At 42.5% G+C, this 24619-nt stretch overlaps 1 protein-coding gene across 1 annotated transcript in view; it reads right to left on the bottom strand.

Moving 5' to 3' along the window:
- PDC (phosducin) overlaps positions 1-24619 on the bottom strand; it is a 105930-nt gene that overhangs the window by 62314 nt on the left and 18997 nt on the right. The window contains exon 2 of the mRNA XM_068240159.1: positions 18692-18846. The gene's annotated coding sequence lies outside the window, so the exon portion shown is untranslated. The remainder of the gene's footprint in view (positions 1-18691; positions 18847-24619) is intronic.

Consider the following 24619-nt stretch of genomic DNA (forward strand, 5'->3'; position numbering starts at 1 on the left):
TGTAATCCCTACCACAGTCATAGTCCAGTGGCCCTATCATAGTTTTTTGGTTGGGAGCCAACTAACTTATCAGTATGTTTTGGGGTTTGGGGAGGAAACCAACACAAACACAAAAGGTCCTGGTGGTGGTAGTGTTCTGGCCCTGATTTGCACTGCATGCCGAGAATTCTATCCACTATGCCTACATGCCACCTGTAGTATGATAAGATATAATATAAAAGATCCTGCAATTCCAAAGATACACATCCACGAAGGACACACTCACACATCCTTGCCATTCACTTTTTCTCCTTCGTATTCTCCTAGGTGATATTTTCATACTATGTCAATAAAATGCCCTTTAACCTATTGCTGACTGTGTTACGCCGATGGGCGTAGCAGCAGCGGCAGCCCTAAGACCGCCTAACGCCGATCGGCGTAAAGTCCTGGGGCTTCATTTTGCAGGAGATCGCGTGCAGGAGATTGCGAGCTCCGCTTGGTAGGCATAGCGGAGCTCTGCCTTCAGTCTCCCACCTTCAGTCTACCCATTCTAAGTAGCATGTACAGCGCTGCGATCTACAGCAGCGCTGTACTGGGGACAGCCGTGTGACACGGCTGTCACCTCCAGAGTCTCGGCGGTGATCCGCTGTCATAGGCTGAAGCCTATGATAGCCGATCACAGTGATAGGCTGGGTGGCGGAGGGAGTGCGGCAGAGGGAGGGCGGGGCCACAGTATAAATTAAAAAAATAAACAATTTTTATTAAAAATAAAACATAAATATTTATAAAAAAACAAACAAACATTGGGGCAGCAATCAGACCCCACCAACAGAGAACTCTGTTGGTGGGGAGAAAAGGAGGGGGTGGGGGAATCACTTGTGTGCTGTGTTGTGTGGCCCTGCAGCTTGGCCTTAAAGCTGCAGTGGCCTATTTTACAAAAAATGGGCTGGTCTTTAGGGGGTTTAACACTGTAGTCCTCAAGAAGTTAAACACTCAGCATGGAATAAAATACACACAAAAAAAAATGTAATAGTACTTTTCCTACTACTTTTGGTATTTTTTCAGTTGTGAAATACTGAAAAGTTATTTTAAAGAGAAGATGAAAAATGATCACCTAGGAGAAAACCTAGTAGAAAAATTAAATTGCATATGGCCACTCTCTCTTTTTCTCTCTGGCTCATACGCAATTAACTATTTCTCCTGAATTTTCTCCTAGGTGATATTTATTTGTCAATAAAATGCCTTTTAAAGGATCACTATCGTGAAAAAAGTAGGCAGTTAAAATCTTACAGAACAAACAGGTTTTGGCCAGTCCATCTCCTCATGGGGGATTCTCAGGATTTTCTTTGCGTTTAAGAGCATTTCCTGAACAGCAGTTTAACCGCCACAATAGTAAGATACCAGCCAGCCTCCCTACTCACTTGCACATTATTTTGTCAGTTAGACTTTGCAACTGCTATTCAGGAAATGCTGTTGAAAACAAAGAAAACCCTGAGAATCCCGCATCTTCACATCTCTTCCTCATCCTTTTTGTGCCTTTTCCAGCTATCCAGCTTCATCTCCCACATAAAAAAACAATCAGGCATAATCGGGAAAAAACTCACTACAAACAGCTGTTCCTGAACAAAGAAAGGCCTCTAAGGTTTAAAACTTTGCAAACTACAGCTAATCACAGAACCAGTAACCAATAATTAAAATTAAACATACGTGGGAGATAGAGTTGGAGATTAGTATGAGTGACTTGGCTTGGCAAAGAATTGTTTGGTACGTTTGGTGATCACAGAACACCACACACCAGTTGCTCCAGTATAAGTATTTGATCAGAAGGTATTTGGCCCCCTGTTGGAGCACCGGTTCTAAGTGCCCCCTGCCATCTGATTGCTGGTGCTTTGAGCAAGTAGCAGAGGACTATGGTCATTTATGGTGGTCTTGACACTCTTTCCAGGGATTCTGTAAAGAAATTAAGACAGTCCTGAACCGGGCTGCCACAGAGGGTTTTATGCGGAAAAAAAAAAAAAAAAAACACATGGCCCCTCTTGGTGTAGAGATCATCAATTCAGAATTAATCTTGATCTCCTTTACATCTGTATCCTGGCAGCCAAAAAAACCAATTAATGAGAAATAGGGAACAAAAGCAATCTCACATGTTGAGGAGTGGCAAAACAGATGTTCAGAAGTCAGAACTCCTAGAAACTGAAATTAACTAACCTGCCACTGGTAACACCAGAAGGCAAAGCAATAAAAAATATCTGATATAAAATACAATAAAACAAAAAAGAATAAATAAAAATAAAATTAAGTATAATCATCCATATTTTTTTAGTAGGGCTAGTATCATATGTTAAAATGTTTTTCTCGTCATGTCACATGTCGCTCAGATTCACTTTAAAGAGAACCTGAGGTGGAGATCTTAGAAAGAAATCTATACACAGAGGCTGGGTCTGGCTATAGTGCCCAGCCTCTGTTGCTAGTTGAATCCCCCTGAAGTCCCCCTTGCGCTCTGCTCTCCCCCATAAATTACGGCCGCGCTCTCGGGCATTGTTTACCTTACTAATGTCACTCACGCCGCTCCCCCCCCCCCCTCCTGCAGAGCGCCGGTCCCCGCCCGCGTCCCTTACCTCCAATCAGCGGCGAGGGAAGGGACGTGGGCGGGGACCGGCGCTCTGCAGGAGACGTGGGAGCGCCGTGAGTGACACTAGTGAGGTAAATACAGCCCGCTGCGACACGCTGCGTGTCGCCAGCACGGCACTTGAGAAAGGGCATGTAGCCCGAAACGTTGTGCTTTTTTGTCTGCTGTATAACCGCATACATTATTACAATAAATTCTGAAGATTATTCGTGCAAGGGTTGAGTCCGGAATCGATTGATTGTGTATGGACTGTTACTGGGGACTGTCATGGAGAGGTGTCTGTTACTGGGAGGCTTTCTGCTGCTACGGGCTGTCATGGAAGCCTGTCTATAACTAAAGGGTATATCTAGAGGCCCTGTCTGTTACCGGCTCTATCAAAGGAAAGTTCCCTAGACTAGAGCTTCAATATCAGGGGTTAATCAAACATAGCAAAGAAATGAACAGCGCTACTTAAAAACAGATGAGTGCTTACCTGCAAAAAAGTGCACACCCCACTCATGGGATTCAAATACACAATGAGCATACACATGACCTGTCTACCACTTGGAGGATGTTAGTTTCACTAACAATTTGCAATTTGTTAGGTACTTGTCCCTCCCACTGTCGAAGAAGTCTTTCCTCCATGGGAGGGGACCTAACACTAACTAAATTCTACCTATGCATATGCATAGCGCTACCAGTAAAATTGAGAATTGCGCAAAAAAAGTGGGATCAGCGCATCACCAGGCCGCCTCTGAATGGCCCCAGCTCAGAGATGCGCTGAGCCCCCCCAGAAACTGCAAACACACCTTGAACCCAAACAGAGGCTCTGCATATACACCAAAGGAAAACTATTAAGTGGGAGCAGCTGACCAGAAATCAATCAATCAAACATAGCAAAGAAATGAACAGCGCTACTTAAAAACAGATGAGTGCTTACCTGCAAAAAAGTGCACACCCCACTCATGGGATTCAAATACACAATGAGCATACACATGACCTGTCTACCACTTGGAGGATGTTAGTTTCACTAACAATTTGCAATTTGTTAGGTACTTGTCCCTCAGGGGTTATCGTTGGAGGAGGGGAGTCTGTTATTTTGGTATATGTTGCTACCAAACAGTTTTTTGAGACATGTGTATGCTGATGTATATATATGTCCCTTTGTGATTGACCTGTTGCCACGTGGCCGTGCCTCATTCTTATTGCCCATGCTTCACTATCACTTCAGGCCTTGTTACACCCAATCCCCCTAACCCAGGCACAGTTTCAGTACTTGTCCCAGGTGTTATTTTATTTGGCCAGAGCAAGCTATGGCCTGGATATGGCTCTATGGTCAGTGCATGTAAAATTGTTATTACAGATTAACCAAATTAAGTATAAATCTACTTTTTTTGTGAATTAACATTTAAAATTATTGCTCCATCACATTCTGAAGCCACCTATAAATTTCAAAAACTTTTTTAAACCTGGAATCTGTACTCTATTTGCAGTATACTCTGCCCAGATGTTTTCCTCTTCCAATTTGAGTACACAGAGCAGTAGCTCTTGTTACACCATTGTGATAAGACCTTATTTCAGTTGCAGCTTAAACTCACTGTCTGTGTAAACTAGCGCTGACCGTCTAAAATGGAAGCCTCATTGGTGCACATGGAACAGAACGTTTTTGAATAATAATTGCCTGTAATAACATGTAAAAGAAAAAACATGTAAACCAAATGTGTTCTTAATCATTGTAATCCTTTTATATTTAGAGGGAAAAAAACTGTTTATACTACCAACATATAGATAAGCAGCACCCAAACCAAACACAATTTCAGGCAAGTGCCCGAGGCACAAAATCAGCAGATGGGGAGCAATATATGGACATAAAATTGCTACCTTAGGGGTCTGTGCAGGGGCGTAGCAATAGGGGTTGCAGAGGTTGCGACCGCATCGGGGCTCTTGGGCCAGAGGGGCCCCAAAGGGCCCTCCCTCAAATACAGTATTAGCTCTCTATTGGTCCAGTGCTCATAATAATCACTTCTATAGATACTTTGAATAGTAGTAATGATTAATAAACTGTTCCCAATCCCCTTCTTGCACCTCTGACACTGTAGTTGCCATTGGCAGGTTTTGATGCACCGTATCAATTGTTATGTATAGAGTGCTTGGGGGGCCCCAATGTAAAACTTGCATCGGGGCCCACTGCTCCTTAGCTACGCCACTGGGTCTGTGGATGAATCACAGATACCAAGGTCGGAGGCGGAAAAATACAACATAATTTGGAAGAAAGTAAAAAGGAGTAAATAATTAAAAATATCTCTTATGCTTATTAATCTCTATTGCCAACAATCCCAGATTGACCTTGAGATTAGAATCTTCTTGGTTCTCTAAATCAGGGTATCCAGATCTTTAAACTGTCTGGCCTGCCCCCAAAGTTTCCTTTCTTCCAGTTAGCCATGCAAAGCCTGTTAGAAATACTTTGTTTAGCTTTGAAAAGTGGTTTCTTACCAAGCCTAAACCCACTAAGCCCTTACAACACTTTAAAGAGGAACTTTAACCCAAGATTGAACTTCATCCCAATCAGTAGCTTATACCTCCTTTATCGCAGGAAATCTTAACCTTTTCTCAAATAGATCAGAGGGGTCTGTGTGGCTGATATTGTGTGAAACATCTCAGTGTGATGTCAGTACCATGGTCCTGATAGTTTGCGGTCTGTGAACCTTGTTGCATTGTGGGAAATAACAGCTTTTTCCAGCTGCCAAGCAAGCAATATCTCCCTCTATGCATAGAACTTTCAGTATTATTATTATTTAGTATTTATATAGCGCCGACATATTACGCACATATTAGTGCCGAACACTCCATACAGATCACCGGGCAGAACAAAATATGTCACCACCAGTGATACAATTCAGACTGTAAATCAGGGAGAGGAAAGATTTTACAATGGGCAAACACTGACTAAATAATATGTAAATGAATATTGTAAAAAAAAATAGCATTGTTATTTTCACTACATTTCCTCTTTAACTAATACAATACAAGATGATTATGCTTTGGTACCCTACCCCCAACATCAAAATAAAATTTGGTCGACCAACTCCATCTAATTGCTGGCGTTGTACATAGCAAACTGACAACTAAACACATATTTGTTGGGCTTGCTGACCAATAAAGTTCTAGAAGTATTGGAGTCATTCATTATGAGAGGTTCAGATTCTGATATTTACCTTTCATTCTAAGACTGTTAAGCCCATGTAAAACGCGTCAACAAAATGAAGATAGAAATTCTACACTATATAGCCATGGATAAGCAAAACTGTTTTACCCCTTTTTTACGGGCCCTGCATAATTTGGGCACCCGATGTACCCAATACAGTAGTAGCCATTTAGTTACTATGTACAGTATAGTTAGCAGATCAGCTATCAGTAGCGATCAGCTAGTACTTACAATAGCCGATTGGCTACTACATAGATTTCTTTATACATAGATTCATACATTGCTTTATACAACAATTTCTGGTTCAGTCATTCGAGCACCGGGGGGCTTGGTGTTAGGCATCAGGTAGCAATAGTGCCTGCAATTCCCCCCATTGCAGGAGGGCCTGGGGGCCAGGGGGGCCCAGCTGCAGAGCGTTGCAGCAGAAGCGACATACATTGAGCTGGTCCTGGAACCTTTCTCCCTCTTGGAATTATGCGACATACATTACCTGTCAGCACAGCAAGTCACATGTCTTCTTTGCTCCCTTTTCCAGCTGCACCATACAGTGGATCGTTTCTGGGAGAGTGGAAATGAAGATCCAGAAATGCAAAATTCGGATTATGTAAGTATTTTGAATGAACCCATTGTTTGTTATCGTTCGGTATGAACGACATTGATTATCATCTAATGTACATCACATGGCATGTAGAGGCATGTAGAGGCAGCAAGGAGATACACTGTATGGCACAGCTGAAGACAGGAGTGTAAAGATGTGTCACATGCTCTGTTCACAGGTAATGTATGTTGATTCAGCTTCCATGCTATGCTTGATTGAGAGGGTCGGGGCTTAAATGAACTAGAACAGGGGGCCCTGTCACAGTTTTGACCCGTGAAGGGGGGGGGGGGGGGGGTGTTGTGCTAGGCATTTGGAGGTGGTGTTAGTGTTAGGCTTCAGGAGAGAGGGTTAGTAAAATATCAGCAATATGTCATTATCGATATTCAAGGCGACACAATGCATACTCTGAACATCAGGTGTGTCTAGGCTGTCAGGAAGGATCACAGGCAAGGAAATAGTCGCTATATTCTTGTGACAAGTTTAAAGGCAACCTTAGGAGAGAGTGATATGGAAGCTGCCATATTCGTTAATTTTTGAACAATGCAAGTTGCCTGGCTGTCCCCCTCATACTGTGTCACTAATACTGTTAGCCATAGACATTGAACAATCATGCAGATCAGGTGTTGTGACTCAAGTCTGACTGGATTAGCCACATGCTCAGGGTAGTGACTCACCCAATGCTGAAGCCAGGAGATCAACAAGACTGCCAGGCAACTGCTATTGTTTAAAAGGAAATAAATATGGCATCCTCCATATCACTCTCACCTCAAGTTCACTTTAATTGAAGATGAAACCAGGGGCAGTTCTTCTAAGAAGCAACGTGAATCATGTGCTTCAGGGCAGCAACAATTAGAGGGCAGCAAGAGGGGGCTCTCCTTCCCAAATGTCCCCCATCTTGCATTCCCCCTCCCTAGATGTGCGGCGCTGCTTCACTCACCTGCTCTCAGAGTTCCAGTGATGGGACTTCCATCCGCCCATCCAGCGTCCTGTATCCATGGCTAGCGGGTGCCTCATGTGACCTGTTACGTGCTGCCAGGTCACATGAGGCCCCACTAGTCAAGATGAAGCAGGATTTCACGCGTAGCTGGTGATTCCATTGCTAATCTTCTGAGAACAGTTGATTGATGCGGCACCGATGCATACCCGGCATCCTAGGGAGGAGGTGCTACAGGCCAGCAGGGAGGAGATGCTGCCTTGGAGGAAGCAAAAGGAGGTAAGCATGTCAGCGCCTGCAATGCACAGCCCAATGCCTTGGGGTTGTGTGGTGGTGGTGGGGGGGGGGATCCGCATCCTCACAAAGTATTGCTTCAGGTGGAAAAAAGTCTAGAACCATAATAAAACGAACAGTTAATGCAAAAATGAATTAGCAATAAATTACAATTTCACGCTTTCACAATGCAGTCTCAGAAGCAGCAAAATTCAGAAATTATTCGGAAAAGCCAGCCCCAGAATGTCAGACCCAGAACAAGCGCTGAAGCTGCCTGGTGATGGTGGACACCACTGGGCACTGCAGAGGTTTGATATGAGAAGGAGGGACAGTTTGAGTTAGCGGGACTGAATACCTGTGTATTGGGGAGAGTAGCACTTTAGCATCTATCTCAGCCACTGATGCTGGATAACCTTACAATGACCCTGCTAGCGCTTAAAGCAATTGTAACATTTCCCAAGAAAAAACTGAACCAGGTGCAGGAATTCACATGAAAAGCTCATTTCCTCATCATGAAACTGTTGCACAAGTGCTGGGAAATCAAGTTACAAGGTACTCCATGAGACCATCATAGGTGTCGTAAGCAGCATTTATTTAGTTTTGTGGTTATCAAATGGGCAAATACTGTCACAACCAGTGTCTCGTGGGCAGCACATGCCTCCTGAATGCCTTTTTCTATGTTACTGCTATTATATAGCTTTTTTCAGCTTTTTTTGCAAAAAGTCTACACCCCAGCACCTGTAATGTGGATTTGGATGCCATGTTGAACACCATGACATGACCTAAATACAAACAAGTGGCCTGTGGTTATTCAGCCAAAGCTGTTGGAGGTCCTAGTGACCATTTGGACTACTGACTGTACAAAAGTGACTTCAGTTTGTTGTTTTGCAGGCACTGATTCTCCATATGGTCATTCCAAAATGTAAGGGTTTCAGAATCACTACATTCACGTCTGGCACTAGTTTCACATCTAATCACTGGTGTTGTTGTGCCACCTGGGCATCTGGGTCTGCTCCAGAAAGCTGTGCATTTGGCCAGGGCTGTAGTTATCATCTAAGGGCATTATTCCCTCCCTTGCGGCTACCAGACGTAAGTGCTGAAACCCAGAACTGGAATTGGTGGCAGATATGTGGGAGTGGTGGTGTTGTGGAGTACATGTTTCTGTATGTAAGTAATGATATGTATTACCCTCAGGGCCGGATTTACCATAAGACACTGTAGGCACGTGCCTACAGGTGCCTGATGATGGAAAGGCGGCTCACTCCCCAACCCGAGCACCTTCTTCCCTATGCAGAGTCCTGATGAGAGTGTAAATGAAAGGTTACTCACCCTGCCCTTGGCATTCCACTGATGAGAGCTCCTTTCAGTCGGAAGCATCTCTAGCTACGTAATACTGAGGTTCCTCTAGCTATCTATTACCTAATACTTGGGGGCATCTCTAGCTATTTAATACTGAGGGTACTTCTGGCTACCTAATACTATGGGGCACCTGTAACTACTTATGGCGGTATGATGAGCAAATGAAGTAAGGGATAAGTGATAGTTGGGACAGCCAGCACACTTGCAATGTGGTACAGCGGGGGTTTGTAGGTTTATAGAGGGTGAAGTCTAAGGTGTGAGGATATCTGTGCCTATAGGCTCCTGTGAGGTAAATCCGGGCCTGATTACCCTCCACTGTTGAAGCCCACTACAAATCTGGTTACACTGGTGGAACTAGGATTTTGGTTTAGCCAATAACTAGTAGCAACATCCCTGCACTCAACCTTACAATATGGGATCAGAGGTTTGTGGGAATATAATATTACCAATGGTGCAGGGCATAACATTAGGTAACTCATCTTACTACCCAGAGTCCTTTCAAGAATTATAATGCATCAGGTAATATGGCTAGATTGGCAAGGTTAGAGTACAGTAATTTGTTGATCCAGCACATCTCTATGAATGTGAAAGATAGTAATGTATACAGAAAATTAAAAGTTTTAAAGGCTCGAGTCTGCAGCAGTTAATGTTCTGGTTGATGATTAATTTCAGGACATTCAGGACAGGACATCATGATACAAATTAGGTAAGCAATTAAATCCAGTATTAATAATTTATGCTAAATGAGATCACTGAGATCTTTGCAACTTGATGTAAAGTTTGTTGCAGTCTATATGAAGACTGAATTTATACCAACTCAAATTGGCGACTGCACTTGATCAATCCAATTTTGGTCTGGTCTACATAAAATTGTATATGAAATTTGTATAAAGTTAGAAAAATCTGCAATGAATTAATCATCTCCAGTAGCTAACTGCCATAGTTGGATGTAAACTACAATCTTCAAGCTCTATCCCATAGAGTCATACCAATCCCTGCCATGCACTGATGAGGACCAAAAGTCCCAAACATGCTGTCTCTATGTTGGGTTGATGTGGTTCTGTAAAATGTATAAACTATAGACTTGCTATACACCAGCGGTTATGGATATGAGCCTGACTTCAGGGGCAAAAAGACATAATTTGCATATTCATTAGTGAGGCATTATGGGGAACCATAGTTGCTCACTTAAAGCTGAATTTTCACAAATATCTTCTGTTTTAAGAAGGCAAATTACACTAAGCATTGCTTTTTAGTAGAAGGGCTTTTTGGTCTCTTTTAGTCCCCTATACTTTCCTAGTGGTTCTGAGTTACCATGAGCTACTAGGTATTTTACTGCCTTCTCCTGTGATTGTTTATAGCTGTAGAACACACCACTAAGAAGATCTGATCACAACAGAGCTGTGCTGTGAAGTCTGTGTGCCCAGAAGCCATTACCAAAAAAAAAAAAAAAAAAAAAAGGATCACCTAGAAATTGATCCAATGCAGAGCATACTAATACTTCTGCGTGTGTTTTAAATTCTATAACATGACCAAATTGAGAGGGACGTCATAAAGCCCTGACCTGACTTCCAGGTACAGAATTTTCCAGGGTGTCCCCTCCTCTTAATGATATGAGGGGAGGGGAGATACACAGAGAAGCATGTTATGCTAATTTCCAGACTCATGCTTCTTTTGCATCTTTGCTACTGGACACATGACTTGTACATATAGGCACTGGATTTTTTTGGGGGGTAAATTGGAGGTATCTGCAGTGATACAATATTAGGTTTGGATAAAGTTTTAGGTTCCATGGGTTATGCTGGACTGCTGTCCCAAGTCACAAATCTGGACTGGATGCCAAAGACAGAGGTTTCTAACTTTGTCTGCTGTATTTATCAAGATATTTGATCTTTGGCAACTCTGCACTGTCTTGTACACAGACAGAATCAGATGAACCTAAAATGTTACATTAGTAGAGATAAAGATGATGGTTTGGGTGGAATATTTCTTTTGTGGCTAGATCTGCCAGGACGTATTAATCTACATGGACTATAATAGCTGTCTTTTACTGTTGTTGGGACATTTTTTTTAAACGATTCTTGGCCAACCAGCAGATGAAATGGGCAACCTATACAGGGCTTTTTGATTGCAGTTATGGTTATAATTCTGCAGTCACACATATGGGCCCATATGCAATTCACTTTTTCACCTGAGTTTTCTCCTAGGAGATAATTTTGAATTTTCAATTTAAAATAACTTTTTAGCACTTTGCAAAGGAAAAAAGTACCAACAAGTAGGTAAAACCTTACTGTAAAATATTTTGAGTATTTGTTTGCTTGCTGGTGGCTCAAAATAGAGTGACCAGATTTTTGTGGGTCCAACCTGGGACGGGGAGGGGGGCGTGGGGGGGGGGCGTCGGGCTTCGAAAAGTGGGGAGGACTGAGGAGCGCGTAGCGATAAAGACTGGGGGGGGGGGGGGGATGGCGAAAAATGGGCATGGCCATGACATTGTATGGGTGGAGCTAACGTAATGATGTAACAGCGAGGCATAAGAAAGCAGTGTTTACGCCATGATGTGGACGAACGAGACTTTGCATCATGGGTGTGCAGAAACTGTGTGACGCTAATAGTATACCGTAACCACAAAGCAGCAAACATAGCCATCTATGACCATTAAATAATAAATGCAGTAACGGTTACCCCGGAAACCATAAAATAAACGCAATAGGCAACATGTCAGCACAAAATAACCGCAATGCGGGCAACATGTCAGTATAAAATAAATGCAATGCGGGCAAACATGTCAGTACAAAGTAAACGCAATGCGGGCAAACATGTCAGTACAAAATAAACGCAATGCGGGCAAACATGTCAGTACAAAATAAATGCAATGCGGGCAAACATGTCAGTACAAAATAAATGCAATGCGGGCAACATGTCAGTACAAAAGAAACGCAATGCGGGCAAACATTTCACCAGAAAAGAAACGCAATGCGGGCAAACATTTCGCCAGAAAAGAAACACAATGCGGGCAAACATTTCACCAGAAAAGAAACGCACTGCGGGCAAACATTTCACCAGAAAAGAAACGCACTGCGGGCAAAAATTTCGCCAGAAAAGAAACGCACTGCGGGCAAACATTTCGCCAGAAAAGAAACGCACTGCGGGCAAACATTTCGCCAGAAAAGAAACGCACTGCGGGCAAACATTTCACCGGAAAAGAAACAATGCGGGCAAACATTTCACCGGAAAAGAAACAATGCGGGAAAACATTTCACCGTAAAAGAAACAATGCGGGCAAACATTTCACCTGTAAAAGAAACAATGCGGGCAAACATTTCACCTGGAAAAGAAACAATGCGGGCAAACATTTCACCTGGAAAAGAAACAATGCGGGCAAACATTTCACCTGGAAAAGAAAGCATTGATTTACTCACCTGGCAGAAGTCTCTGGCCTCTGGCGCGCTGCTCCTGGGACCGTCTTACTTCTCCTGCAGTCTCCCGCGCTGACAGGGCTACGGCAAGATGGCGCCCGAAGCCCTGTACTGGAGACACAAATAGGTCTCCAGTACAGGGCTTCGGCAGCCATCTTGCCGTAGCCCTGCTCTGCTCTGCCGGTGTCGGAACAGACACCGGAAGAGGAGGCTGGAGCGGGGCTGCAGGCAATGAACTGGCACGGCATCTGTAGACACCGCTGCCAGTTCATTGAGGAGAGAGTGGCCGAAAGCGGGACGTTTCCCGGGACCTCATTAAGCCTGGGACAGCGGACCCCGAATCCGGGACGCGTCCCGGGCAATCCGGGACGTCTGGTCACTCTACTTAAAATGCATTTTATTTTAAGTTGTAAAAATATCGCCTTGGAGAAAACACAGGTGAAAAAGTGAATTGCATATGGCCCCTAGTATTTGAAAGGGCCGCAAGACCCGTCTGCTGGCGAACAATCTAGACATTCATATATTGGATGTCTTCAGTTATTGAGCTTAGGTGACTGTTTCTGCAAAAAACATAAATTTCAATGCTGTTGCCAGTGTCAGGACTTGTAGTACATAGTGCATGTAGTACATCCTGGCTGACATAAACTAACTTGTGCTTTCCTGCAACTGATGTCTGTTCTATGGTGGTTCTTGGATAGCTAGAAAGACACAGGCTAAGTTTATGTAGCATCTGCGGTGACTACTATGTCTGTGGGGTAATGGCTGCATTTTCTTTGTAGGGTAATTACTGCATTTCCTATGTGGGATAATTGCTGCATTGTTAGGGTGATTGCCACATTTCTTTTTTGGGATGATTGCTACATTTTATATGTGGGTTGATTGCCATATTTCATATGTGAAGTGATTGCCGCACTTCAAATGTGTGGTTTTAACTGCATTTCAAATTTGGGGTGATTGCTGCCTTTTCTATGTGGCATAATTGCCACACTTCATATCATATGTAGGGTGATTGCTGCACTTCATATGTGGGATGATTGGTGCACTTCATACGTGGGATGATTGCTACACTTCATATGTGGGGTGGTTGCTGTACTTCATAAGTGGAGTGGTTGCCACACAGTGCAGGAACAGAATTTTGATCCCACTTTTAACACAAAATAATGAAACCACAACATCTTTGCTCTTCCTTGAGGGAGAGGAGTCTAGAACGTGCCCTGTATACTGGTCTGACCAACCTCTTTTCACTCTCACCAGCTGTGGCTGGCTGTATTTACTAGGATGTGTAAAGCCCACAATGCACCTAGAAACTGCAGTCAAATCTTAGGCCAGTTGACTACATCTACTCACTATGTGATCAACAGGGTGCTTAACTAGCTATGACCATAGAAGAATGGACCTTTCCACCTTTTAATTCAACAATATTCATTCAACAGCAAGACCACCATTGTTATTATCCTCAACAATTTCCCTAAAGGTTCATTCACACATAAGATGGGTGAGATATGCTGCACACCACTGTAAAATTGTTAAAAATAAAGCTTCCTACATTATTTTGACTCAGTGTTCCACTCACTTGTATGGATTGGGATCAAGAGTCAATGCACATGATCACAGCCTGCAGCAGTACCACCAAGTGCCATGTGTTGGTCAGTAGTACGCCCGCTTATTTAAATAAGCTATAAGAGTATACTTAATAAGAAGCTACCAAGAGCAGATATTTGGTCTGTGGATGTCTCTACTGTGTGTGTGCCACCCAATAAACATGTTATTTTCTGTAAAGAAAACATGACATGATGCCAGCAAAAGAGGACAGCAAAAGAATTAAAGCACTTTCCTAGTTCATAAGTACCTTTTATGTAATACTCTTACAGATAAAATAATAGTAATCACTATATATTAGTATGCCACACATAACGGTACAAAAAGAATCACTGGTGTACCAAATACTATGTGCCCTTTGCCAGTAGTAAACTTGCTTTACTGGGGCCACATGGTTCTGACATGATGACATCACCAAATTATATGTACATTCCATGCTACTTCACCTGCTATCAAACCCTGCCCATTTGGTTTCATTTTGTAGATATCTTCAAGGACTCATGGGAGAGTGGGTAAGCTTAGCTAAAAGGTAACAACCTTAAAGTTATAATTTATATCAAACCATCCTCAATCACTATCATTTACTTTTGAGCTGCAGTAAGTACAAAGTGTTTTTATGCATAGAAAAATAAAATACAAATTACGCACACAATATATGCATTGGAAAAAAAATTACAAAAATGGTATTTGCTGCAGTGACCTTTCATCATCTAATGGTCAGCATGATTTTTAACCTGAAGCTAAAAGGTCAATATGGGTGGAGTTTGCTACAGTGGTCACATTCATGACTGCCACTGACCAGCTGACTTCAGGTCAGAGGTCACATTGGGCAATATGGGATAGAAATCTGCCAACTGGCGGACCCATGCCACACCATATTCCATCCCTATGATTGATAAATATTAATAGTATTATAAAGTTAAAAAATTTCAGATAAAATGTACATTATATGTCATTATATGTCACAAAGGGCAGCACGGTGGCGTTCTCTCCTTGCAGCGCTGGCTCCCCAGTTCCCAGCCAGGTCAACATCTGCAAGGAGTTTGTATGTTCTCCCCGTGTCTGTGTGGGTTTTCTCCCACATTCCAAAAAACATACAGATAAGTTAATTGGCTTCCCCCTAATTGGCTCTAGACTATTATACATGCATGCAGTACACAATATAGATACTGTATGTGACTATGGTAGGGACTACATTGTGAGCCCCTCTGAGGGACAGTTAGTGACAAGACAATACACTCTGTACAGTGCTGTGTAATATGTCGGCGCTATATAAATACTTAAAAAAATTAATACATTATTGCACCATGATGAAAATAAAATAAAAAAACATACAAGCTAGTGTGTACTCATACAGCATGCTTCACTTATCAGTCCCCGGATTCCTCATCCTATAGAGTGATAATAAATATCTGTTTGTGTGATGGTAAATAAGTACTGTGCACTGCAAGGTCCTAGTAATAAAAGTGATCGGTATAGCAAATTGCATTTTACATTTATTTTATATAAAGGAAATCAGCCTGTTATTTCATTCTTCTCACTGCTCAGTATATATGTGGTGCATGTACTGTATGGTTACTGCGTTTTATGAATGAGCAGAGCTGCTACTGTCTTACCAAATAATGCAGTTCAACATACTTATATTTTTGTGTGTTGTCTGAATTTGATGAACGCTTATACAATTAGTCTGTGCTTATTATTGTGTTTGCAGGTGATCAGCTTACTGTGTACTAGAATTAACATGTGGCATTATGAGATAAACATTGGTACAAATAGCACCAATGCTACTTAGAAGTCTGTGTTCCTTTTTTATTTTTTATTGCAAGGTTAATAATCCCGTGCTTTGTCTGTGCAGTCAAAGCAGTAAAACAAAACAAAGCAAAAAAAAAAACAAAAACTGCTGATAGCGGGACAGCACCATAAAGTTCAAAAGTCATAATTTCTCTATGTGGGAGCAGAATGAACAGTGGTTATTGCAGCATTGTATCTGTCTGAAACTTTCAACCCTTAAAGAGACTCCGTAACAAAAATTGCATCCTGTTTTTTATCATCCTACAAGTTCCAAAAGCTATTCTAATGTGTTCTGGCTTACTGCAGCACTTTGTACTATCACAGTCTCTGTAATAAATCAACTTATCTCTCTCTTGTCAGACTTGTCAGCCTGTGTCTGGAAGGCTGCCAAGTTCTTCAGTGTTGTGGTTCTGCTATGAACTCCCCCTTCCAGGCCAATCTATGCACACTGCCTGTGTGTTATTTAGATTAGAGCAGTTTCTCTCTTCTCTCTTATCTTTTACAAGCTGGATAAATCGTCCTCTGAGCTGGCTGGGCTTTCACATAGTGAGGAATTACAGACAAGGGCAAAGCTGTTTGCAGGAAGAAAAGAGCATCCTGAAACTTCAGTGCATGAGAGATGCAGGGGGGAAAGAAAAACACAAATGATCTCTTGAGATTCAAAAGGAAGGCTGTATACAGCCTGCTTGTGTATGGATGTATTTTATATGTGTGGACATACTGTACATCAACCTACTTCCTGTTTTGGTGGCCATTTTGTTTGTTTATAAACAAACTTTTAAAAACAGTTTTTAACCACTTTTAATGCGGCGGGGGGCGGTGAAATTGTGACAGAGGGTAATAGGAGATGTCCCCTAACGCACTGGTATGTTTACTTTTGTGTGATTTTAACAATACAGATTCTCTTTAAAATAAAAGTGAGAATCAGAATATTGAGTAAAGTCCTATTTAGAATGAGTGCCAAATATACATTTTTTTTTAATCTCATAAGTTTAATTGCACATCAGGTTTGCTTTCACACCTAGATTCTCAACACATACCATAGGGGTATTCTACACTGGGCTCACAGGGTACTTAAAGGATACCCGAAGTGACATGTGACATGATGAGATAGCCATGTGTATGTACAGTGCCTAGCACACATATAACTATGCTGTGTTCCTTTTTTTCTTTCTCTGCCTGAAAGAGTTAAATATCAGGTATGTAAGTGGCTGACTCAGTCCTGACTCAAACAGGAAGTGACTACAGTGTGACCCTCACTGATAAGAAATTCCAACTATAAAACACTTTCCTAGCAGAACATGGCTTCTGAGAGCAAGAAAGAGATTAAAAGGGGAATTTCTTATCAGTGAGGGCCACACTGTAGTCACTTCCTGTCTGGACTGAGTCAGCCACTTACATACCTGATATTTAACTCTTTCAGGCAGAGAAATAAAAAAGGAACACAGCATAGTTATTTGTGTGCTAGGCACTGTACATACCCCTGTCTATCTCATCATGTCACATGTCACTTCGGGTATCCTTTAAACTTGTCAGAGCCAGTCAATTATAGTACATTTTCAGATTTAAAACATTTAATGAATAAGATGGTGGAAAAAAAAACCTTGAGAGGATGGAGTAGTAGGTATGCACAGTCTCTCTTTAATAAAGGTGGACAGTCTTTAATCGTTTTGATTGTAATGAGAAACACTGCTTTATAACATTGAAACCCCATTGTCTTACACTGGAAACAGGTCAGCCATATGGAAGTGTTTAAAAGCATTTTTTCAGCCAGTTAATTCTTCCTTTCTCTTTAAACTGTCCTAGAAGCATGAAAACCTGAATTCCTATGCAGATTGATTTTGCAGATATCTTGACAATTGTGGATTGTTGGTACAGATATCTGGTAGATCAGCAGAACAAACCAACAGTGCAAGTTAACACTGAAGGGCTGAAACATTTCATTGTGGACGTGTTGCCATGAACAGCGAGCATTGCATGTTTTCCTCAACACCTGATAAGATATTTGAAGTCAGCATACTAATCTTCATAGTTCATTTGTCTCAGTAAACATTCTGCTTCAATGGTACATTTGTTAGGGCTAGTTCACACTGGGCACATTTCGCTGGCGATCAGGCAAATCGCTGGAAAAGCGCTATAGCAATGTATTTCAATGCAGCTGTTCTCATTTAAGCGAATTGCAAATGCAGTGAACGCATCGTTTTTGAAGCAATTGTGCTTCCATTATAAGTATATCATCGCTTCAAAATCGCTTTTTATTTTTTATGTACAGCAATTTTTGAGCGCTTTTCCCATCATTTCTTAAATACAAACTACTACCCACCAATCCTTGTCTGATCGCTAAACTCTGAAATCGCTCAAAAATTACTTTTGTACTGGACACAAATCACCCTGAGAGCGCTAAAAAAGAGCTAAAAAAATTCTAGAAAAAAATTGCGTTGCCAGTGTGAACCAGCCCTTACATTTACTAAAAATGTACCAGGTTCATCTGTACGTGATCAGAAGCACGGAGAGTGCTGTTATTTCCCGCGATCACGGTTTCGTAAACTATTTTTTAATTGAATTCACTATATTGATTATAAGGTTGTAAAATAAACATAGTATGTTTAATCCTAACATTAACTGATCAAACAACTGAAATCCAAATACCACACTAACACAAAACAAAATCAAAGAATTTACTTTAATTTACCAATGTAGCTTGTAATTAAAATGAAACGTCCCATAGAAAAGTATAACCATGGGTATCACTATAGCTGAAGATAGATGTGACTTGTGTGTATGAGACTATGATGCATTGCTCATTTCAGTTGTGCAACAATGCTAGCAATTTTTGAAGCAAATTAAAACTATTTAGACCTATGTATCCAATAAAAAGTTTTATATTTTTAGCTGTGATTTCCAAGCATGCATTTGTTAGAATATTTACCTTTGCTGATGCTCAGCTTCAGGTTTGTGTGATGACCGATGTCCTTGGGCAACAAGGGATTAGCAGACCACAGAACTGCCTTGGGAGCAGGTGGACAGCTTGGGAAGGAGGTTTAGCTCTCTGGATAATAACGATGACACTTGCAGAAATAGCCTCTGTAAGTAATAGGATTATCATGAAGGATTTAGAAAATGTTGTTCATTGCTAGTGCTACAGACCAATAAAGACATTGCTGTTTGTTTCCACTTTCATACCATTTTATAAAGGAATTGTTCTATTTCCAAATGAAAAATGACATCAGTAACATCCTTTGGTTATGGTAAGAAAAACATGTGAAACCAGTATAGAAAAAATCAGGATAGACACCTGACTGTATAGTTCCAGTAAACATTTCTAGCAGAGTTACACAATGGGTATGTATGTCAAGACCACCACTTCCACCTAGAATTCCTGCCTGTAGCCTATTATAATTTCTCTCAACCAAAACCTTCTAGATCTATTAGGCAAAGTAGCAGATAGTCTTCCAGTGTCCTACAGCAAGCTGTATGGGTAATGGATCACAGGTGTGAAAATAGTTGGTGAGGGTTGGGCCATGGTTGTGGTAACACAATATATCTTTTGTTTTATCATGTGAATAGCAAGTAGATGTTTAGGGATATCCAGTCCCAGTGCTTTACTTGACAGTTTTAGTGGATTTCATTTACTCTGGTAATAAATTATGATGTCTACAGCAAAAACCTAGAATTCTATAGTAGTACATATTTACATAGTTATTTGGGTTGAAGAAAGACATACGTCCATTGAGTTCAACCAAAAAATAAAGAACACCACCAGCCTGCTCCATCACATATCCCTGTTGATACAGAGGAAGGCGAACCCCCCCCCCCCCAAAAAAAAAATGTTCCAATTAGAGCCAAAAGGAAAACAATCCTTCCCGACTCCAGATGGCAATCATATAAAATCCCTGGATCAACACCACTGGACATTACCTAGTAATTATAGCCATGGATGTCTTTCAACGCAAGGAAAGCATCTAAGTCCCCTTTAAAATATAGAATTTGCCATAACTACTTCCTGAGGCAATGCTTTGCTCATCTTAATCACTCTTACTGTAAAGAACCCTTTCCTAAATAAATGGCTAAAACGTTTTTCCTCTATGCACAGATCATGTCCCCTAGTCCTTAGTAAAAGCCTATGCAAACACTAGTGCACATGACAGGCAGGGGCCCCGAGCACTGCAACTGCTCGGGACCCCAAAACCAGCATGTAACACAATAAGGAGGCACAGGCAAGCCCTAAAGCTGCCACCACCAGGAACCTGCCCCCACTACTCCTTCAACTCCTTCAACTCACCAAACACCAAAACACCAAAAGACTTGAAGCCTTCTCCAACGATTGGCTGTATTGCACAGCCTCTCCTTAATTAAGTACTGCAGACTAGGTGTAATGTATTTGCACTTCTTATTGGCTGACAGGCAGTCTGCAGACTATATAAGTGGCAGAGTGCTGTCTGTCAGTGAGCAATTCTTTTGGTCTTTGTAAAAGCCTAGGGACAAAAAGGTCATCCGCCAAGCCTTTATATTTCCGTCTGACGTATTTATACATGTTAATTAGATAGATCCCCTCTAAAGGTGGCCATACACTGGTCGATTTGCCATCAGATTCGACCAACAGATAGATCCCTCTCTGATCGAATGTGATCAGAGAGGGATCGTATGGCCACCTTACTGCAAACAGATTGTGAATCGATTTCAGCCTGAAACCGATCACAATCTGTGGAGCTGCCGCTGCTGCCGCAGCCCCCCCCCCCCCCCTCATACATTACCTGTTCTGGCCGGCGCGAGTCCCCTGGTCCACCCCTGTCTTCTTCTCCGCTCCGGGCTCCAGACCGTTCCTGCAGCTACTGAACTTTCTGTCCAGGGGAGGTTTAAACAGTAGAGGGCGCTCTGCTGGTAAACTTCCTGCCGGGACAGGAAGTTCTGGAAAGCTGCAGTCCGGAACCCAGCGCGGAAAGAAGACAGCGAGGACCAGGGGACTTGTGCCGGACGGAACAGGTAATGTATACCCGCTGTATTGTGTCGGTCGTCGGGCATTCGAACGCCGCTATCGACGCACTCCCGACCCGCCGGCGATCGAGAGAAATCTTCCGCACGGACGGATCGACGAGAATCGACGGGAACGATCGATTTCGGACGGAAATCGATCGTTCTGTCAGCGGTGTGCGCGGTGATTTCACAGCCGATTCGATCACTGTGAAAATCGTTAGGTGTATGGGCCCCTTTAGGCGTCTTTTCTCCAGATTAAATAAACCCAGTTTATCTAACTTTTCTTGGTAAGTGAGACCTTCCATCCCTCGTATCAATTTTATTGTTCCTCTCTGCACCTGCTCTAAAACTGCAATATATTTCCTGTAGTAGGGTACCCAGAATTGAATTCCATATTCCCGATGTGGCCTTACTAGAGAGTTAAACAGGGGCAATATTATGTTAGCATCTCAAGTTTTTATTTCACTTTTAATGCAGTAGTTAAAGATATCAAAAAGCTCCTTAACCACTTGAGGACCGGCCCCAGCTGATGGGCGGCGGCAAAGACTGGGCCTAAACTACCGCAATACGCCCATCAGCGGGGGCGGCGGGCGGGCGTGGTTATGCGGCGATTGCGTCATTTGTGACGTGATCAGCTGCCGGCGACAGGCTCTGCCCCCTCGCGCTGTAAACCGCCGGCCGTTCGGAAGCGCCGGCGGGTTACTAGCTGCCCGATCGCCGCTGACACAGTGTATAATAGGCTTTGTAATGTATACAAAGCCTATTATACAGGCTGCCTCCTGCCCTGGTGGTCCCAGTGTCCAAGGGACCACCAGGGCAGGCTGCAGCCACCCTAGTCTGCACCCAAGCACACTGATCTCCCCCCCCCCTTCCCTCTGATTGCCCACAGAACCCCTCAGTCCCCCCGCCCCTGCCCACCCCCCAGACCACTGTTTGCATCCAATCACCTCCCTAATCACCCATCAATCACACCCTGTCACTATCTGTCAACGCTAATTTTTTTTATGCCCTAAACTGCCCCCCTGCTCCCTCCTGATCACCCCCCACCCCTCAGATTCTCCCCAGACCCCCCCCCCCCTGTGTACTGTATGCCTCTATCCCCCCTGTAATAACCCACTGATCACCTGTCAATCACCCATAAATCACCCCCTGTCACTGCCACCCATCAATCAGCCCCTAACCTGCCCCTTGCGGGCTATCTGATCACCCACCCACACCATCAGATCGCCCGCAGATCTGACGTCAGATCACCTCCCAAGTGCATTGTTTACATCTGTTCTCTCCTCTAAACACCCACTAATTACCCACCAATCACCCATCAATCACACCCTATCACCACCTGTCACTGTTACCCATCAGATTAGACCCTAATCTGCCCCTTGTGGGCACCCAATCACCCACCCACACGCTCAGATTGCCCTCAGACCCCCCTTATCAACTCGCCAGTGCATTATTTACATCTGTTCTTCCCTGTAATAACCCACTGATCACCTGTCAATCACCTATCAATCACCCATCACCCCCTGTCACTGCCACCCATCAATCAGCCCCTAACCTGCCCCTTGCAGGCAATCTGATCACCCACCCACACCATCAGATCGCCCGCAGATCCGACATCAGATCACCTCCCAAGTACCTTTAGGATTTCACAGGTCATTTTGCGACATTTGGTTTCAAGACTACTCCTCACGGTTTAGGGCCCCTAAAATGCCAGGGCAGTATAGGAACCCCACAAATGACCCCATTTTAGAAAGAAGACACCCCAAGGTATGCCAATAGGAGTATGGTGAATTAATAGAAGATTTTTTTTTGTCACAAGTTAGCGGAAAGTGATTTCAATTGTATTTTTTCACAAAGTGTCATTTTCCGCTAACTTGTGACAAAAAAGAAAATCTTCTATGAACTCACCATATTCCTAACGGAATACCTTGGGGTGTCTTCTTTCTAAAATGGGGCACGTGTGGGGTTCCTATACTGCCCTGGCATTTTAGGGGCCCCAAACCGTGAGGAGTAGTCTAGAATCCAAATGCCTCAAAATGACCTGTGAATAGGACGTTAGGCCCCTTAGCGCACCTAGGTTGCAAAAAAGTGTCACACATGTGGTATTGTCGTACTCAGGAGAAGTAGTATAATGTGTTTTGGGGTGTATTTTATAAATACCTATGCTGGGTGGGAGAAATCTCTCTGTAAATGGACAATTGTGTGTAAAAAAAATCAAAAAATTGTCATTTACAGAGATATTTCTCCCACCCAGCATGGGTATGTGTAAAAATACACCACAAAACACATTATACTACTTCTTATGAGTACGGCAGTACCACATGTGTGGCACTTTTTTGCACCCTAAGTGCGCTAAGGGGCCCAAAGTCCAATGAGTACCTTTAGGATTTCACAGGTCATTTTGCGACATTTGGTTTCAATACTACTCCTCACGGTTTAGGGCCCCTAAAATCCCAGGGCAGTATAGGAACCCCACAAATGACCCCATTTTAGAAAGAAGACACCCCAAGGTATTCCGTTAGGAGTATGGTGAGTTCATAGAAGATTTTATTTTTGTCACAAGTTAGCAGAAAACAATTAAAATCAATTTCCGCTAACTTGTGACAAAAAAAAAAAAAATCTTCTATGAACTCACTATACTCCTAACGGAATACCTTTGGTGTCTTCTTTCTAAAATGGGGTCATTTGTGGGGTTCCTATACTGCCCTGGCATTTTAGGGGCCCTAAACCATGAGGAGTAGTCTTGACACCAAATGTCGCAAAATGACCTGTGAAATCCTAAAGGTACTCATTGGACTTTGGACCCCTTAGCGCAGTTAGGGTGCAAAAAAGTGCCACACATGTGGTATCGCCGTACTCAGGAGAAGTAGTATAATGTGTTTTGGGGTGTATTTTTACACATACCCATGCTGGGTGGGAGAAATATCTCTGTAAATGGACAATTGTTTGTAAAAAAAATCAAAACATTGTCATTTACAGAGATATTTCTACCACCCAGCATGGGTATGTGTAAAAATACACCCCAAAACACATTATACTACTAAGTCCAATGAGCACCTTTAGGCTTTACAGGGGTGCTTACAATTAGGCACTCCCCAAAATGCCAGGACAGTAAACACACCCCACAAATGACCCCATTTTCGAAAGTAGACACTTCAAGGTATTCAGAGAGAGCATAGTGAGTCCGTGGCAGATTTCATTTTTTTTTTTGTCGCAAGTTAGAAGAAATGGAAACTTTATTTTTTTTTTACACAAAGTGTCATTTTCCGCCTACTTGTGACAAAAAATAAAATCTTCTATGAACTCACCATGCCTCTCAGTGAATACTTTGGGATGTCTTCTTTCCAAAATGGGGTAATTTGGGGGGTATTTATACTATCCTGGAATTTCAGCACCTCATGAAACATGACAGGTGGTCAGAAAAGTCAGAGATGCTTCAAAATGGGAAAATTCACTTTTGGCACCATAGTTTGTAAACGCTATAACTTTTACCCAAACCAATAAATATTCACTGAATGGATTTTTTTTTTATCAAAGACATGTAGCACAATACATTTGGACAAAAATGTATACAGAAATTTTACTTTATTTGAAAAATGTCAGCACAGAAAGTAAAAAAAATATATTTTTTTGACAAATTTCATGTCTTTTTTGATGAATATAATAAAAACTAAAACTCGCAGCAGCAATCAAATAGCACCAAAAGAAAGCTGTATTCGTGACAAGAAAGGAGGTAAAATTCATTCAGGTGGTGGTAGGTTTTATGACCGAGCAATAAACCGTGAAAGCTGCAGTGGTCTGAATGGAGAAAAAGGCTCTGGTCCTTAAGGGGCGAAAAGACTGTGGTCCTCAAGTGGTTAAAATGTACAAGGAAATTAGTGGG

Source organism: Hyperolius riggenbachi, chromosome 6 (assembly GCF_040937935.1).
Source record: "Hyperolius riggenbachi isolate aHypRig1 chromosome 6, aHypRig1.pri, whole genome shotgun sequence".
Lineage (NCBI taxonomy): Eukaryota > Metazoa > Chordata > Amphibia > Anura > Hyperoliidae > Hyperolius > Hyperolius riggenbachi.